We start from the raw sequence: 12,708 nt of genomic DNA, 5'->3' as shown, positions 1-12,708 counted from the left end.
TTTCCGCCGTAAGACAAATTTCCAGCCACTTGCCGCAGCGCTCGCCGTTGTCACGAGACGGCCTGGCTGTGAACGAGGTCGCTTCAAAGTTTCAGGGAACTTCTGCGAACGACACCACGGAGGATCGCGCGCCGCGATATCGATAAAGCTCGGCACAGATTTAATGGAGAACCAATCTCCTTATAGACTACGGCATTTTTCTAAGCAAAGACCGCGAATACTTATTCTCGCTTGGTTAACTTCTTTTCGAGTGTTATCGATGAAACTTGCCAGGCATTTTGGGGCTGAAAGATGAGCAGTTTAGTCCTGTGAAATTTTTTGGAGGATTATGTCTTGAGAACATGGCTCATCATTTTTAGAAACTGTTTTCTTATTTCGAAACAGTCAGCTCTGATGTAAGCAGAATAAAAAGTCTATGTGAATTAATGATAGATAGGAAATTTGTTGTATTTATGCCTTTTGAATGTAAAATTGATACATGCTTAAATAAGTATGTATATCTTTAATCTATTTTAAAGTAGGAATCAACATTCAAGATCTAATCTTGAGAACCTACTGTAAGATTTATGCTCCAGATTTATTGATGCTTTCTGATAAAAAAGTAACATAATACTTTTACTTTGGCAGAAAAAATATTTTTCTTTTTATTATGATCGATACTTCTCAGCGAGTAACGAGATAATACAAAGTATAATACTTGATGTGTAATTACGAAAAGTTTTTAACCGAGAGAATGATATTTAAATTGCAGATAAAATCTTTCAATGCTTCCATGTTCTTCTTTGAAAAGCGTTTATACCTAAGAAAATGGCACCCTATAATTTGTTTACGGGCTGTTTCATCGAGAACACTTTGAGTGCATCCTACAAGAGTTCGCGCGTTTTAACGAGGGCGTTGTTTTGATGGAACTTAATACTGTTTGTAAGATAAAAGCTCCTGTCGTGATGATGCTTCATGTTCAATTATTAGTGACGACATTTCGCAGAAACACGCAACGAGTTCTTTCTTTTTACGACAGGAAAGTTTGTGGCTACTTTGGACTATTAATTCTAAGTTTGTGGGATGACTACTCCCATCAGAGAGGTTTCTTACATATTTTATAATGCAAAGTACTTGTCTCAAAGTAGCTACCTTAGTACAAATTATCACATATTTTTTTCAAGAGAAATAGGTATGTAGAAATAATCATTATTATTACAGGGTGATCCATTGTAAAAGTAAATTGATAGTTTAATTTAATAAAAACATGATTTTACATGAGAAAAGCGAAATATTCCTCAAATGTGCCTTGGAAAATTTTAGCAAGGATATTAGAAAGAGTAGGACACGGTGAAGTATGTAGCAACATGAACGAAGGATACCACAAGGCCACAAATCTTGCAGTCAGAATGGGCTCAAGCTGGCATGACCCAGGCCCTATTAGTAAACAAAACCAACGAAGCACATATGCACTCATAACTAGGAAATTACTTCACTAAACTCTGAATAACTTTTTCCCCAGAAACTTCATTCCATGCTCTCAATTTATTCGTTTTAAAATAATTCGTTTTATTCCTACTATTTTCGCAAATATTTTACTGTAAATCTTAATTAAATTTTACAGTACCAGATACATGTATCCAAATATGTTCAAGAAAAGTATTAATAAATTCCAAGTTAATAAATATTACTTTACGCAGAAACAAATTTGTAGAGAAGTTAAACATATTGTATTTCTGTGCTAGAAAATTTGAATAATGGATCACCCTGTATTTTCCACACATTTTTCAGTAATAACAAAATCCAAATCAATTTTCCTTAAAATTTCAACAGATACAGAAATTGACTCACCAAATGGAGATTGAAATTCACGGGAACACATTTCACTTGACTATCTCGAAAACGAAGTGTCCTTAGAACTCATGGCAAACCTCGTTTGCTTCTGGTATCGTTTTCCAAGGGTTGCGTCGCAATCCACCGGGAAATCTTCTGATATGGGGTTAACCCTGTTTCGTGAAGTAACGTTATTTATGCGTAGGATTCGTAACGACAGAAGCGACAGCTTTATGGGGACCCATAAAGTTCGATCATTTAGTTGACCTCACAATTCTACCAATTTGAGAGAACAAGAAACAAGACAAATAAAAAGACTGACATTTTCCTGTACGTTATGAATTATTTATTAATCTAAAAAATAAATTAACTTACCAGAGAAAGGAGTTCTCAAATAATCCTCCAAGTAATCCAAGTCTAATCTGCATATTCATTTTCTGAAACAAGGATCACCAAGTCTATTAGAAGTATTACAAAAAATAAATTAAACGAATTTCAACGATAATACGTTCTTTTAATATTCTGAATTAAGTATACATTCTTGCTTTTACTTTGTCTATCATAGAGAATAAACGAACAATTGAAGGACACAGGGGAACGACATTAATTTGTACATTAAATCTAGAAAACTCATATCCTGCCTAAAACTATCATATCCTCTCGATCCCCCCGTTCAAACATTACCAATAATTACAAAGAATCTCTACATACTCACCAATGACAACTAAATTTCCCAATTATTCACGCAGCACACGCATCAGCGTCTCCCACAATCCGTCATGGCGTCCCAATCTTCAAATTCCGCGGTCACATGACCTGCCCAAAATCCCGCGCCACCAAATAACCTTTCTCCCATTCAAACACCTCCAACCGCGACGACGATTTTCAAACTGCATACGAGCGTCCAAACACAAACCAAACCACCATATTCTCACCCCATCCACAAGTCCAATACCCCTCGGATCCCAATCACACTCCATAATTCTCGTATTCGTTCACATCAAGGAAAAATTCATCGAGAAAAGTAAGTGGCAAAAGCGAAACGCTACAAGGCGGCCTTGTCGTCTACTCTCGCGCACGGCCACGTGACCCGAGCGCCGCCGAAGCCGAGTGCGTCGGCCCTGAGCGTGCAGCGACACGGGACAGACGACCGCGGCCGAGGTTGGCCGAACCGCGGCGACGCGGCACGAAGCGGTCGCGACGGGTAACCACGCTTTCTACCCCCGTTTTCAGTCTGTCGTGGTGTGTCCTGTCGGCTGGCTGGCACGGTAGCACGCGTGCCGCCCTTCTCTCGTTCTCCTCCCTCTCTCTCTCTCTCTCTAACCCCCCTGAGTTCGTCCTCTCACGTTCGCTTTTCTACCCGCGCGAAAACACGCCGCGGAACCGTGGACAGAGAGAGGAGGCAGGTGTCTCGCGCTCGATGGTGGTACGCGGCGCAGTGGCGAAACGGCGGTCAGTGTTGTGAGGTTCGTGTGGACGCGAGAAGCCGACGATTGAATCTTGCCGCGTAAAAGGGGACCGCCCGAGCGACGGCAGGGACCGCCGAGGGAGACGGACGCGTTCACGCTTCGCTGGGATTCGATATATCGTTGCTGTCGTCGAAGGGGGCGAAGAGGACCATGCGTGGCGAGGAACGGCGTCCCGCTGACGGATGAGAACGCGGCTGGCTGACTCGGTGCAGAGGGACGCTGAGGTAAGGGTTCAATGTACGACGTCGACGCTGTTGGCACGCGAGACTTCGCCCGGAAAAATAAACTGCCCGACAGGTATTTCGTTCGACTCTCTCGCGCGATACAATTCAGACGTCTCGAATCGTTTTGAGACTGTGACGAAATATTCGAATCACTTCGAGCTCTGCGACGATGTTTCAAGGGTTAGAGTTATTGGAAGTCTTGACAGTTGTAGAAGTTTCGGGAGACACAGTAGGTCTTGGGAAATGGGTAACAATTCGAAATCTTAGAACCATTTCCAATGTGTATTTCTGTCCAATAATACTATGAACACTTTGACTGATATGTCACCCATATGTGGGTGACTATTTTTATGTGATTTTGAGTAACAATAACTTACACTATTATGATAGTAATATACAGAATTTCTTTTTTGAAAACACTTTCAAATAATTATGAAAATGATTTAAGAACAGTTTTCTTTAAATGTGGACTCACTATAGATACAATTTTTCATGAATTTGAGGTGGCAGTCAATGTGTTAACAGTTTAACTATGAACTATTACACAGAATTTGAAAAGTTTGAATTGTCCTTCAAAACTTTCCAGAGTTTCAGGCTTCGAATTATACTTTAAGTGATTCGAATCTTTACAGTCTTGAAAAACTTCGAATCGCTTCGAATTTCTATCGCTACCCACATCTTCGCTATTTTAAATATGATTCGACTCTAGATCCCTCGTTTCGGGCGATTGTTATCGAGGACTCGCTTGTTTTGTGCGAGTTGCGCAATTCGTTTCCGCGAAGACGATTTCTGTGGAGGTTGACGCGCGGCATTGGCACGTTAGGTTAAATGCCGGCTTCCCGCTGTGCAGTTTCGATCGCGCAAATTGATCGACGCAACATGGCGGAGCGGCTACCGAATATATTCGCGCGAGTTTTCATTTTGGTTTCTGGGATCTGGAGTATAGGATGGGATTGTGTTTATGTTTTTTTTTGAAGATTTTTATCATGTTTTTTTGTGGGGTGGTTTCTCTGAATTCGGAGTTTGAAATGAACCATGGTTTTAATGTTTCTTTTTCGTGTTCTGGAATAAGTTATGACGCAGTTTTGCTGTACTTATAGCGTGGAAGTGGCGGTAGCGATGAAATAAAATTTTAATAATGTTCATGGATTACTTTTAATTTATTCATTGCACGCTGCGTTCGGTTTGTAAATTATTTACGAGGGCGGGTATTTGGGCTTGGAATATGGTATTCTCTGGGGTTTGTGAATGTTTACCGACGAAAGTTATTACATTTGGTTTTATATGAGACTCGCGAAAAGGCGCCATGTTTATTACAATGTGTTGTAGCGGGGGATATGAAATAGGATACAAATTAACAGATATTGATGATGATCCAGTAGAAACGGAGAAATTATAGAGATAAAAATAAATTAATTATTTTGCTACAATATTTGCATAATTATACAAACATATGCTCCATAATTTTATGATAAGTAAGACAAAATAAGAGGGGTAGGTAATGTTTTAAAAATCATTTTTTAGTTTAAAACTAAATATCATTAAATTTTTTAATCTAGAATATAAGCCAATTTTATTTCTTTAATTTGCATGTTTGTTATATATAGTAGAATATTTTTACCTTAATTTATTACAGTCGTTGATAAATTTAAAACCGAATTTTCGAGTAATTTTCAGAGCTTTAGGCACTCGAAATATTCGAGTATCCACTTTTATTTCTTTCAGTCTCTCGCAACTGACTTCGGATTTTATTTTAAACCTAAATAAGAAGTAGACAAATATTTGTATTCAGATATTAAACAATACTACTAAATCTTACTAAATTGAAAAATATCTATATTTCTACTAAAATTAGAAGGGCGATATCTACAGTCAAAAGTTCCAAACATCTCTAATTAATTATTCTCGTAATTAATTATTTTAATGAAGTACTCTGCTTCTATATCGACTATTCTATATGCACTACCACCACGATTTCGCATACCTCCATACATCTGTTTCGTGGCGAGGTTAATTAAGAACCGTTGAGTTTGGTCGATTTATCGCAGCAAGTTTTCGGGTTAACGTACCCGATGAGTGGCGCGAAAAAGGGGCGGAATTTATTAAGGGGAGCCACGAATAGATAAAGTTACTGTTAGCAACCAGCAGGGAAACTCCTAGTGTCTTTCCTCGCGTTGAAAAGAGCGCAAATAGCGACTGGTAGCACGTAATTTATCTCGTCTCACGACGATAACAGCGAAAGAAGCGCGAGAGAGACGTGACGAAATAAGGGATTAGCTGCTGCTTCATCGCGCGGCTTGGAAAAAGAGGTTACAATCTCATTGCACAAAGTTTTTACTCTCCGTTATATTCTTAGTAAAACAGGAGCTTTCGATAATTGTACTCTGACCTTTGTAACCGTTAAAAGTTTCATTCTAGTTGGCTAAAAAGTTGGGCGAAACTACAGCGAGATAAAATCCCTTTCGATTAAAGTTCTCCGATACGCGGAGTAGCTGGGAATTAACCCTTTAGCAAATTAAATAAATTGTCAGGCTTTCGCGTTCCCCGCGTTCGTTTATTAAACGATTCCAGGGGATCCAAAAAAGAGAACAATATTGTATGCATCGCGTGGAAATATTCAGAGCTTCCTCCTTGTTCTCGCGAAATTATATAAAACAAAAGATTGCCTCAGCCGCGGTTGAAACACGCGGGCGTTATTGCCCTCGGTTGCACGATAAAGCCCCTTTGAAATTGTAACACTATCTCGTAACCGTTGAGCTCAGTGATATTATGTATTAAATACTCGTAGAATGTGTTAGGACGTTCGTTAATAATTATACAATATATGTAAATACGTATTTACGTGTGTTTTTAATGAATAAACACGCCTGAACGACCACTCAATCATTTGAAATTTGAATAACGCGCGCCGGAAGTTGTGGCTCCAGAGACTCTGATCGCTCGTATTTTGGAAACTAGAACTCGTTTTATAGAATACTAAAGGACTTTTCGATTCGTTTTGATATCAAGAATTTATTGCCAGTAAAAATTATTATAAATATGGAGGGGAAAATTTACGTATCATAAGATAAAAGGAACAGATTACTAAATTCAGTGGAAGAAATGTATGTTTAAGGAAACAAAACGCGTAAATTTTAGTGTACCAGTGGGCGATATATCGATAAGCAAAGTGAAGTTTTTATTTCCTTCGTTAGATTATGACCTCCCTAAAAGGAGCGGCAATAAAGGAAATAAAATACATTTTTGGAGGGATGTGTCAGGGGCCATAAGCGAAGAATAATAGTCGCTGGAACACCCCTGCGAAAATGTATATCCGACAAAAGCGATATGTATCCGTTGGGGCGGTTGTCGAATAAGAAACGAGCGAGGAATCACTGAACCTTGAATTATGACGGTGGAGCAATAATACGATGTTAAGAATAATTGGGGGTGATTTATTTGAAAGGAAAGCTCAGTTTCACCCTCTTGCACTAAGTAGCTACTATATCTATATGTAGGTAGATATACAGTGTCGCTTCAAAGCTGAGGGACAACTTCACTGTTGTATGTTGTTTTAGAAATAATTTCTTTAATCATTTTTACAACTATATTATAATTTAAACTTTGACTTTAAATATATATTCATTACAACAGCAGAATAATTTTCAGAATATTACATTTACTTTCTCGAGCAAAATTTGATTTCTTCCATCTGTTTTGTTACAAACTTGCAGGCGACAGTATAGAAAAATAATTCAGTTAGTCTTCGTCGTATAAAATGTATCCTCTTAAACAGACCATCGAAGATTAAAATTAAATTTCGTGGCAATTGCACAAGAGTTAATCTCATAGAAAAAAGGATCAACCTTGCTACTCGAAAACAGGATTTCCCTTAAAATTCTTACGATACTCATTTCCCGAGCACTGATCTATTTCCGTATAAAACAGAGTGTAATTAAGTTGCGGGAATAACAGTCTTTCTAACGAAGTTCCTCCGTACCATGGAAATTTGAAATTCTAGTTTCCTATCGTGATGAACTTTGGACCTTTGTTGTTCACTTTCTTCCATCATTTCCTCCCCCGTCTGTAAGACGATTTATTTCTCATCACTGATCGAATCGTTGAAGTCAGATTCACCTTTCTTACTCCGAGTGTGCTTATCTGTACAATACCTTCGTTCGCTTGAGGTTTTCCCATCGAAATAACAAATGCAGGGCAGAGTAGAGTAACAAAGCATTTCTTCGTTCGGTAGAAAAGAAATTTAAATATTCCATTTAAGAGAAGCGGCCCCCTCGACGAGACCACCGACAGCCGAGTTCGATCACAGCTCTGTCCACTCGGGCCTCGAGCTATTCTCGTATCGAAATGTCACGGTTGCTCATCAATCTTTCTTGCTTCAGCTCATAGTGTTCTTTCGCGCGACTGGGTATTATTATGAGTAGGGTTGCCATACAAATTCCCTCCTTGGCTATAATAGGACAAATTCGTAGGTGGGGAAAGAAATAATGAATATCCTATTCTACTGTGTTGTTCAGAGTCTTGTTCTAGGGCCTAGACCTACACTGTCTAGCTATGGAGAAAAGTAATAACTACAGAAAAATGTAAAATTCAGATTTTTCCACTTGTCGATAATTTTGAACAGTTTCCATCATGTTTTAGCTCAAAATAGCAGTAAAATATTTTTAGTAGATGCTGCATTTTTTCATAGTTGGACAGTGTACCAATAAGACACTTGTTATTTCTTCCTCCATTATACCCAGAGGGTGTCGGTGTGCCAACTCTGATTATGAGACCTTGAAACTGAGCCTCGAGTGGTCTGTAAACGTGGCAATCGCTGTTCCTGCGTTTCGAAAGCGATCGTTGGCAGGAGGGGATGATGACGATGTTAATGCGTGCTCCTCCGCAGCTGAAAGCTCTGTTTACCTTTGGAAAAGAAGAGAAAACATATTCAGGCCGGAGCGAGGTAATCGCAATATGGTTGCAATATGTCGTACGCCAGGATGCATGCCTCGTTCCTGCAATGAAATAGACTACGAGGAGATAAATTTAAAAACTGTGTTTGCCTTTCGTTGCGGTGGACCGTTTCGGCTCACGTGTTGCGCTTCATTTTAAGCTTTGGTGGGGTCGGAAGCAGAGATTAACCTGTTAACTGGAGTAAATGAATGAAGTCGTTATAATTTCAAGCTGAAATTAGTAGATTAGTATAGAGGCATTTTATATGTTAATTTCGTACGAATTGAGTGGATATTCATACATTTTAGATTACTAATTCGAATAATTTTTCTCTCCTCAAATTTTATCTCCTCTCAAAAAAATATAAATCAACAGAAGCAAAAAAAGAAACATTTACTTTAATAGTTTACTGATAACGTAGTACGCTTCAATTTTTTATTTAGTTAAACAAAACTTTTCAGGATTTTCATTTAAAATTTGTATACAAGAGATTGATGGTACTTGTCAGAGGAAATATTCCAGTTTCCATGCAGATATCTACTTCAAAGAGGACAATGGGGATTGACACCCCATGTCTTTGGTATTTGGAAGGCTGCAACGATTTATCATGTGTTACGATTTCGAAACTCTTTGCTCGCTGTTTTTTTTATATAACACCACAGACAAGGATTTATCGAATTGGATAGATGATGCAAGTTAACAAAGCTAAAATTGTCTCGAGTTATTCCAGTCGCTTTGTGCCCCATTGACGATTTCAGAAAGAGAATATTTCATGATTGAGATCTTCAAGTATCAGAGTGCTGTGCTGTTTGAATTTTATGACAAAGCTTGAATAGAATAGCGAGACGGTGGAATACACGTCTGATTTGCAAGGCATCTGGGGTTCTGATTAAAAACTCAGAGTAGCAGTGTGGAGGAGAGAACGAAATGAGCTGATAATGAAAAGTAATACATGCAAGCACGCGTATGCATTTAAATTGAGCTGGCTGGAATTTATGAACGTCGAGGCATACGTTGAGACCAACAATTCCAGGCGGTCTCAGGGGAAATGTGTAAACGTAGCCAGACGGGCGAAGTAGAAGCAGAGCCAGCTTCAAAGAGGAGGGGGGAGTGAAAGTAACTTTTAACAATTTGTACCACGTTTCTGTCATTTCGTATTCGGTATCGATTGTGCTGTAAGTCAAACAGTAGAAATAGGAAATGAGTTCACAAAACGTAACAAAACTGTAGGAAAAGTTCCTCCTTATTAAAATATTCAGAAACTTTAAACAACCAATATTTCCTCAGTCTTCTTCGTAATATGGTCTTGGTCACTTTTTTCTGGTTTGAGATCTTAAAATAGAAAGGAACTAAGCCACGTGCGGTTTTAACGTAATAAGCTACTTTATATGTAGAAACGTAACATTTTAATGGTTTTGTAATAATTAAGCAGAAAGAAGAAAGGCAGCGTTACCACGTGGAGCTTTAGTATAATAAGCTTCCTTTTTACATAAAAACGTACAATCTTTTTATGAAACATATTTCACTTCTGTTTTAAATTCTACGTGTGACCTTTCTAAATACAATTTATTTTAATTGATTCACTATATATTTATTTCAAGGATTTATCATCCTATCTAGTGATTTAAGTTTCACTGCGTTTGTCTTAATGAATTTTCCGCTTCATCAACATCTGTTCTTCCCCATTTACAATGCTACCGTCGTATCGAGAAAATGTTTACGTTTATTTACGAGCAACAGATCGAACTATGTATGTACCAAGATTTATCTCGTAACACCAGTGTAAATAATAGCGCAGCATAAACGACAGATATTTTAACGGCGGCAGTAAACCGAGCTAGCGGCAGCTTTATTCGCTAAATAGCGTTCCGCGAGCGGCGATATTTTTCCACGACGTGAAAGGGGGCGAGATGCTGTCGCGACAACGAAAACCGTGGCGAAACGTGACAGCGAAAGGATTCAAATTTAACCGAAGGGGAAACGTTCCCGTGTACCAAACGACGTCTGGCATAATGGGAATCGAATATCAATTGCAGGATCATATTGAGCCACAGAGATATATATAAAATCATTTGCCCCCGTAGGAGAGAAGAATCCAATTTGTCTCCCTCTGATTTTGACGTGCTGTGGTTAAAAAATAATCCGTACAATTACTGTTCACAGAATATTATATGCAAAATAGGTATTGAACAATTTTGGAGCAGAAATGTTATTTGAGAATTTTTGCTCGTTGACGAAATTGAATTTTTAGTGCGTTAGTAACAAAATAAAAAATATAGAATTGTGGTATAATATTAGGTGAACGAAATAAAATTGGAGCATTTGAATTTTATGTAATTTAAAAATTTCAGTATTAGTCTGAACTGTGTTATATAGAGTAATATAAACACAGGTGGTATTTCTTCAAAACTTGCCTCTAGTCATCTCTAAATATACAATCCTAAATACACTTGTAGAGGTTTCTGTGTTTCTACTTTAAGGATACCCCAGGCTAATTACCTACATCTCCAAAATGGCTCATCCAGAATCTTAAAAAAAGCACGTCAAATATAAGCATGAGACAAGTCGAGTGCATAAACATGTTAAAGCTTCAGCGTTCTCAGACTGCAGCCATCGTAGGATGTTTTGATCATGCAGATTCACGTCAGGCCAAAGGGGGAACGTAAATTCGAAGGAAGGTCGTATACGTGTCTCGGTGCAGATCAAAGGACGCCTAGTTGGCGTATTCGAAGATCGCGCTTGCGCCGATGCAGGCTGTAATTTCTGCGAGCGAGACGCCGAGGCGTCCTCAAAGAGCACTCGCTGCTTTTGCACGCAATTTTTAGGAGTCTCGGGCGGAACAACAGAAACGTTCCAGCGTGGCAAAGCCAGGCAGGGCTTCTCGAGGATAAGACGAGAGGTGCTTTGAACTTTCTCCCGGGGCCACGACGCCCTCCTCAGCCCTTCGCCCTTTGCCCCGTCACGAAAGCTCTCAGCGGTACCCGAGACCTTCTGCATCGAGCAAAAACTGGTGGCTTCCGGCGCCGCAGCCAGGGTAAAAATAAATCGCGCCTCTTTCACTCTCGCTGCTCGTCACTTCTTCACCCCTCGTCCGCGACCTAGCGTTCTCTTTCTTCTCGAAATTCAATTTGTTCCGCGGGAGGGAGCGACCTCACAAAAGTCCTGCACCCGTTTCTCTCCGCGCTTTCTTTTTTCGGGGTCGAGTCGGAGGATTGATGAGGCGGAAGATTTTACAGTTTTCTGTTGCAGGCTGAAAATCAACGGTGAAATCAAACTATGATGTCTGCTCGACGATTTTCGTTCTGCTTGGGGTCAATCTTTTCGAGAGAAATGCTATTGGGAATCGGCTTTATCCTTCTCGAGGTAGGAGGGGATTTTCGGGGTTAGTTGAGGCGGAGACGAGAGAGATTGATCTTGGGAGGAGATTCGATTGTCTTCATTCGCGTTCTAAGAGTGCTTTGCGGGATTTTGGCGTGGAATTGGCATTTGTGAGCTCTTCGGTATAGGTTCTGAGAAACTAAGTAGAGAAACGGTTTTTTGAGGGTATTTGACATATTGTTGTTGCTTTTTTAAAATAGGAGGGTCAGTCTAGGTAACTATATTTTGTTATTTTGTGTACTGGGATAAGTGAGAGTTATTCTGACTTGTGACTTTGTTTAGGTGTTCCATGGAAGAAAGTTATGATATTGTACCTCTTGTAAGCAATTATCCAAACTCACGAATTGATCCAATGACCATTCATTAGCTAAACTGTCAATATGATTAGGTGTTCAGCTGATTGACCACCTGTGCAAGCAAATAATTGATTAAATGATCCAGTCAATTGCCTACTTGTCAAAGCAAATGATTGAGTGATCGACTCGTATAATCAAGTATGTAACTAATCGAGTGAGCTACTGATAATATGCACAATGGATCAACCCTTGCAACTCCAGTTGGATATACCCCGATTTTTGCCTATCTCGACGTTCACTCAGGCGATTAAATTTCGGGTCAACTCCTGTCACGTTATCCCCATCTTTTGTCACGACATTGGCGCGTTTCCTCTTCGCTAAACATTGCACAAGTTATCAGTCTTTCATGCGAGTGTGACGCGACAGCTCCCTATAAATCTCTGCCGTTCTATTTGCATCACGCAGAAGGTGTTCTTTGCTATCAGACCTTGTCAAGGGAATTGACTTCGTGGATGTCGCAAACGACCTCGAACTGATCCAAATTCGTATTTTGTAAATATTGACGGAGTAGCCGCTACCCCTGTCGTTGTCATTTCC

The 12,708-nt window shown here is 39.4% G+C and overlaps 1 protein-coding gene across 1 annotated transcript in view; it reads left to right on the top strand.

The window, feature by feature from the left end:
• Positions 1-3,306: 3,306 nt before the first annotated feature.
• Sk (small conductance calcium-activated potassium channel) overlaps positions 3,307-12,708 on the top strand; it is a 189,053-nt gene continuing 179,651 nt past the window's right edge. The window contains exon 1 of the mRNA XM_076387233.1: positions 3,307-3,505. The gene's annotated coding sequence lies outside the window, so the exon portion shown is untranslated. The remainder of the gene's footprint in view (positions 3,506-12,708) is intronic.

The sequence above is a fragment of the Calliopsis andreniformis genome, chromosome 10, assembly GCF_051401765.1.
Source record: "Calliopsis andreniformis isolate RMS-2024a chromosome 10, iyCalAndr_principal, whole genome shotgun sequence".
NCBI lineage: Eukaryota > Metazoa > Arthropoda > Insecta > Hymenoptera > Andrenidae > Calliopsis > Calliopsis andreniformis.
The sequence above is the reverse complement of the archived record's forward strand: the minus strand, read 5'-3'. Positions and strand labels throughout refer to the sequence as shown.